This window comes from Sinocyclocheilus anshuiensis, unplaced genomic scaffold, assembly GCF_001515605.1.
Source record: "Sinocyclocheilus anshuiensis isolate Anshui unplaced genomic scaffold, SAMN03320099.WGS_v1.1 scaffold3274, whole genome shotgun sequence".
Classification (NCBI taxonomy): Eukaryota; Metazoa; Chordata; class Actinopteri; order Cypriniformes; family Cyprinidae; genus Sinocyclocheilus; species Sinocyclocheilus anshuiensis.
The window spans coordinates 542,480-549,405 of NW_015537940.1; the positions used below are offsets into that span (position 1 = coordinate 542,480).

The window sequence follows — 6,926 nt, forward strand, 5'->3', positions numbered from 1 at the left end:
GAAGCTTATTTTTAACAATGTCCCTGATCATTGCAGTCTGAAATTAACAGTTTAACCAGGTTGAGCAACAATATATATTTTGAATCTGTTGTTTTGGACCCCACTGACTTGCATCGTATGGACCAAACAGTTATTAAATTCTTCAAAATATCTTCTTTTGTGTTTCACAGAAGAAAAAAAGTCTGGTTTGGAACAACAAGAGGGTGAATAAACGATGGTGTAATTTCCATTTTTGGGTGAACTACGTTTTTAGTGTTGTTGTTATTATTATTATTATTTTTAAATAAAAATAGGAATGTTTGTGTCAATTAATTGACAAATATAAAACTAAATAGAAATATAAAAAACTAATAAAAATTACAAAAGCTAAAATAAAACGTACTAAAACTAATAAAACATAAAACTTCCCTAAACTTAAACTAAAATTAATTGAAAACCAAAGAATATAAACATAAATGCTAATTGAAAATATTAATAAATACTATAAAATACATACTACTAAAATAACACTAATCTCTTTAAGACAGCAACAATAATGTGGCCTGATTCATTCTAATGGTCAGAGGGAGGTAGAAAAATAGTCATAAAAAACTAAATTAGGACTCTTTTTGGCACCAAAAAAACTTTACTAACATTATGAGTGGACCTTGCGGTAAAAATAAGTAATGAAAAATGTATGATATGGCCCCTTTAAAACCTAACTGTGTTAAAGTTTTCATGAGATTAAAGGGTTAGTTCACCCAAAAATGAAAATTATCCCATAAATTACTCACCCTCAAGTCATCCTAGGTGTATATGACTTTCTTCTTTCAGACGAATCCAGTCGGAGTTATATTAAAAATTGTCTTTGATCTTTCAAACTGTTTCATGCCACTCAGCGGGTGTTGCATGCATCAGTCCAAAAGCAGTTAAATAAAATGCGCCCATCCATAAAAAAAAAGTGTCTCACACGGCTCCGGGGGGTGAACAAAGGCCTTCTGTAGCGAATCGATGCATTTTTGTAAGAAAAATATCCATATTCAAAACGTAATAATCACTTTAATATAGCTTGCGCTCACTGTTGTACACCGGAAGCAGTTATGGGATAATTTTCATTTTTGGGTGAACTAACCCTTTAATGTGGAAATGCATTGCTGCAGTAGCATTGGAGATAACTGTGCGGTTTAGAGTATGTAGATGCTTCAAAGGCACCTTTAATGTTCTGATCAAGGCATATTGTTCATATTCTCAACAGTTGCTGTGTGTGTTTCCAGGAACAGAGTCTTCTGGATCACAAACCACAATTTGCTACAGGGATGATGACAGCAACAGGATGTGTAGCCAGCATGTCTGTGTATCTTTGTGTGCTTGAGTATAAACACAGTGTGGGTAGGTCATATGATAGACCACATAGCACTTTGAGGTTTGTGTCCATGTTGTTAATGAAAGTGAAGAGTGAATGTTAGAAGGAATGTTAACACGTTAAAGGTTCAGTGACATTTAATGCCTCAGATGCTATAGTTTGTTTACACCAAGAGAAGTAAATCGGGCAGATTTTTATACTGATACAAATTCAGTTTGTTTGCATTGGAAATGGTTGGTTTAGAAGATCTAATTTATGTATGTTCATGGCCTTGCTTTCAAATATTCTCAATAAATGTTTAAGCATGAAATATTACAGTATGAAAAATGTCTTTGAGCCAGACAGCACAAATCTAAATTCAAATCAGATTCTATCCCAAACTGGTATTCAAGAGCTTTTGTTTTGATGATCCATGTCACACTCTGAATCAGATAAAGTCGAGACATAAGGATCAAAAGAAACAGGAGCAATTAAAAGAGAATCTTTATTAAAAAAAAAATAGTCCTGCATTGACAGTTCTCTGACCACAATAGCTGGTTGAGAGGAAGAGAAACGGAAAACACGTTAAAGATTTTGTCAGCATCCATTACAGAAGAGTGAGCAGTCGGAGGATATAGTAGCTTTATCCACAGTGAATGAATTTGGATCTCTTTCTTTTCCAGAGAGCTCACCACAGTTACTGGGCTTTTAGCAAACACCCAGCTGCCAAAGGAAATTACAGATAAATCTGTCTGTAAATATGCCAAACATATTTACAGACAGAGTTCATGAAAAGCATGAAAAAGCAAAACACCATTTGCACTTAAACATTTTAAACACTTTGCCATGCTGGGAATCATTAATGTTCATATACTACTCTTCTCCTATTTTCCTGCTCAGTTCTTATGCCCTCTATATGCTTTACTTGTTGTTCTTTCATATGGTCTGTGTACTGCATGTTTTTTCTTCAAAAAATTAACAATGAAAAACAAATGGATTCTAGAGCTATAATTTAACACTTGCTTAGTGACTGTTTCATGTTATTTTCCCTCTTATGTTACAATAACATGTAAATGGAAAGAAAAAATGTGTTCAACAACATCACATGGCTGTGGACTTTAGTGTCTGACCACTGCAGAATGCCCAGGTTTTATGGTCCATGGCTAAGCTCTGTTGGAAATCTCCCGTCAAGGGAGAGCTGAGCTCTCTAAAAGTGCCCACTGAACCAAGTTGATCTCCTCTCTGCCTTAGTCCAGAGAACCTCTGTGACCAGAACCACACTGTTGAATGTTTGCTCTTTAGAGTATGTGTCTTTGAGGGTCAGAAATTAACTAGGGCACAGATCAAAAATGCCCCAAATATTTAAAATGTGATTTTTTAAAATAAAATTCATTTTTTTTAATAATTCATAATATTTCTAAGCCAGATCTGTAAAATGATTTCCAGCAGAGCATTTATTATGTTATGGGATTTTGTGAATTATTTATAATTATCTCTGTATGTGACGTTGATCTGAATGAATGGGTAACAGCCAGAAATGGTTCTTTCTCATTTATTTCAATTGACTTATTTTAAATATCTGACATAATAAATTGTCTACACAGTTGTGTTTGTGGTTAGGGAAAAAAAACTCAGAGTTAAAAAAAAAAATGCCAGTAAAAATCAATGCCAGGGGAAAATATTAACTATTAATTAAATGTTTTGTTAAACATGTTACAAATCTCCATATTGGAACAAGGGCCTTCATTTTATGAGGTAATTCCAAATGCAATTACCTCATACACTATTGGCCATCAGACTCTTTTCTGGCCAGCTGTTTTGGACATGTAATGGACTATTAGTCGTAAAAGGATCTGCAGTTCAAACAGTTCACGTTTTGGGCGGGGATTAAGGGAAACTTTTAAAGAGAACCATCCAAAACACTTCGGCGAATCCTGATTGGGCAAGCGACCTGTCACTCGAAAATCAGGGGCGTGGTTTGGGAGCGATCGCTCACAATGTAATAGAGTTTTAGCGCAGTCTTGCTTTTTCATAGGCGTGTGTCAACTGTGTGTGCCAAGGGGTGCTCCGCTCTTACCAATGCGATTAATGAACACAACGAACCAATTGAGGGAACACTAAACAAACACCCTGTTTTTCCGTTTCGTCTGTTTTCATACGGACGAGCTGCGCGTCTGCAAGGAATCAAGCCTAGCACAAAGGAGAACTAAAAAAGGAAGCAAAGGTAAATGAGCTGGTTTTCTCCTTCGTAAGAAGTTTTTTCGTCGTGTCTGTTTATATGATTTGAACTCTGGCCGTGACAGTCCGCCAAGTTTGGATACGATGGAAACACTGCGATTTGTCGTACAGTTTGTGGGAAAACAAACAGGTATCGTTTCAGGTCGGTAAATATTGCAGTCAGTGGCGACGTGAAGGCAGCAGACCATGCGGTTCTAATCTGATTTACTCCTCAGATTCTTAGTTTTGCACGTTTTAGGTGCTGTTCAAACATGCATAGCATTAGTCTTCAATGCAGATTGTCCACCTACAGTATTTCTAATGCCGTGACACTGTTGTTGACAGTGCAGAACACACGTTGGTCATGTTGATGAGAAACACATGATGACATGTGAAGTATATCCGTTTTCTAGTTTAACCTGTACTGGTTAGACTAGTGTTTGCACGTGAAACGCATATCGTGTGTCTGGGTTACAAGCTCTGCACGAAAGCGTTCAGTTGTTTAGAAAACAAGCGCAGCACTGGCCAGCTGGACAGTAGAATATCAAGAGGAAGCCGTAGCTATATCCTGGTCCAAAAAGATGGGCATGCTGGTTTTGGACTGCTGATCGGTGGTGTTGGAGGAGTTTGGCCTTGGGCACAGAGCTGAGAGTGCACTATTCATTCAGCGTGTTGCGCACCTTTACCAGCTGTGTGGTGGCGAATTAATTACGCTTACGAATATTGGTGATAGTGCAGAAATTGAATTATAAAAATTATTGTTTCCACCGAACAATTTTAATAAAACCAAATATGGGATATTCAAGCATATTTATCTCGATTTTTCGATTTTCCATTAAACCGAAACATCACAGTTTATTATTGTTATTGTAGCGATATCAAGATTTCATTAGTCGTAAGCATTATTTAAATATTCTCGATGTTACAGCAAACCTTTGCTATTCAGCATACTCCTAACCATTATACTAATTAAACTAATTTAACTTGCTTGGCATGTAAACATTGCTTCGGTAAGGAAGTAAACGGTAATAAAATGAAGAGAACACAGAAACGCATTAGAAACAGAGTGCTTGACATTTTCCAGTATCTAACTCTAGAGGGCTTATTAAAGCTAAAGCCTTACAGTTATCCAGATGAGAGCATTGAGGGAGTGATTTTATTTTTTTCCTGCCAATATTGTTTGATTATTATTAATGACATAATGGATTGCGGGAGGTTAAGCTGCGTTTACGCATCTGTTTTGACATATCAGATTTTTTTTTCGTCCTGTCTGTGTACATTCACTTAAGACAAAGCTTACTGTGTCTAATATCTTGAGAAGGATATAACTGCAGCCCGGAGATCTCCAAATGGGGGCGGGAACTCCAAAACGGGGTGGGAGCTCCAAAATAGGGCGTGGCTTCCTCCCATTGACAGACAGGCATATGAAACGCATGCGCAATTTTTCCCCCCAATCCACTTCAGTGCAAACTCCGCCCCACAGCTGATTCTAAAGATTTTATTGGTTGTGTCAATTAAAGTGTTGATTTCCTACATTATGCTACAAAAAATGCTAACCCCTAAACCTACCCCACACCTGACCCTAACCTTAACCAGTGAAACTGACTGCACGGCGGGATTGGTGCTGAATAGCGTGGTAAAGAAAGTTGCAGTTCAGGAGATAAACAGTTAATAAGATTATGCAATATGAGATCATTCCGTAACTCCCCAACCGGACCTTACCGGACAATGGCACCTTTTTAGTTACACCCAGCGTCACTACCCCCTCCTACCCTGCGAATGTCGTGCCCGGGGATGCCCCCGTTGCTTGGAACAAAGCGATAGAGTAAAATCTTTCCCCTGCGCTGATGGCTCGTGGGTGATTCCCGTTTATATCATTAAGCAGAGGTTCAAACTCCAGTCCGAACACCACTGGCCACAAGCTTTGGGCTCTGCTCTCACGGAGAATATTTACTTATATAGCATATTTTATTTTAGATGAACTAGAAACAATGTTACATTTATAAAGTTTTATTTTGAAATGTAAGTCAATAACAATTGGCTGGAGCCAGAGCCAATGGTGAAAGCCTTTGCGAGAGGAGACCCCGCCCCATTTTGGAGGTTCTGCCCACTTTTGGAGTTCACGCCCCATTTTGGAGATCTCTAGTCTGCAGTTATACCTACTTGAATATCTTGGCAAGACCTGCATTTTAACGGAAAAGTGCATTTGACCGCGCAGTCGAGTACGCGAGCAAGCTCTCTTCAGAGGTCATGCGCACAAATACGCATGAGCATTTCAAAAGCAGCATTTTCTGTGATCCTTTTGACATTGTTAATAGGCTAGTTATGGTTTTTTGACCAAGCAGCAATTACCACTGGAAGTGATTTTCAGAGTTATCTTCATCTATTATGAGGGTTTATTGTTTTGTATCTATATAAAATGAACAATATGTCATCCAGTTATGTCCGTTAAGTGGGCCAATCAATAGAAATAAATTCTCATTCTGAACAATTATGGCTGTCACCTATCAAATACAAAAGCATCTGTAATATCTGTACATATCATAACACATATGCTTTACTAGAGTACATTGCTGGTCCCTTTGTTATAGATCAGCCATTTCCCCCCGCCACATTTTGATTATCTGGGGCATTTTTGTCACTTTCAATAATGTTTTTGCTCCAGGTGCTGGTTACTGTTTGACCCTGCTTTAGATTTCAGTTAAAACGCGTTTGTCCTTGGTAAAAATTCAACCGTAAACAAGACTAAGAGTAGCTTGGAGGGTTCATTACTCCAGGTGCAGGAGGTATATTTCTGGCATCTACCCCGAGGTTGTCTTGAATGATCTAAAGTGTTAATGAATAATGAATAGCTCTCTGAGCTATCATTAGACATTTTCCTGTGGTTTTTCTTTCTTTTTTAAAAACGTTTGATAACTGTTGTTTAATAAGTAGGTTTGGTCCATAATTGCAATATAAGTGCACTTAAATATTCAACCAGTAATTCTGAAGTGACCCAAGTAGAATTTTAATGGGTTCCAGTATTATGAATACAGTCAGAGAGTGTGTTGTTTTCCACTTAAATAGCTTGTCTCTCTGCCTTACTTTGCTGGTTTTAAGACTATTAGATATTAAGTATTACAATTACCCTTGAATATTCTGTGCTGACTTTTGTATCGTTTGAGGTCAACGCTCACTTGTTCTGTGGAAAATGTGTCCATGTTCTTCTTCCTTGTATTTAAAGGCATAGTTCCCCCAAAAATGAAAATTATGTCATCATTTACTCATTTCATTCCAAGCCTGTAAGATATTTTTCTTCTGTTGAATGCACAAGAATGTCAGGGTACAAACAGCATTGATTGCCTTTCATTGTATGGGCAAAAAATTGAGACTTTTTTTTTTTTTTTTA

The 6,926-nt window shown here is 37.4% G+C and overlaps 1 protein-coding gene across 2 annotated transcripts in view; it reads left to right on the top strand.

Annotated features, from left to right (window-relative positions):
* Positions 1-3,311: 3,311 nt before the first annotated feature.
* LOC107663405 (semaphorin-6D-like) overlaps positions 3,312-6,926 on the top strand; it is a 173,899-nt gene continuing 170,284 nt past the window's right edge. For both annotated transcript variants that reach the window (XM_016453628.1, XM_016453637.1), the window contains exon 1: positions 3,312-3,545. The gene's annotated coding sequence lies outside the window, so the exon portion shown is untranslated. The remainder of the gene's footprint in view (positions 3,546-6,926) is intronic.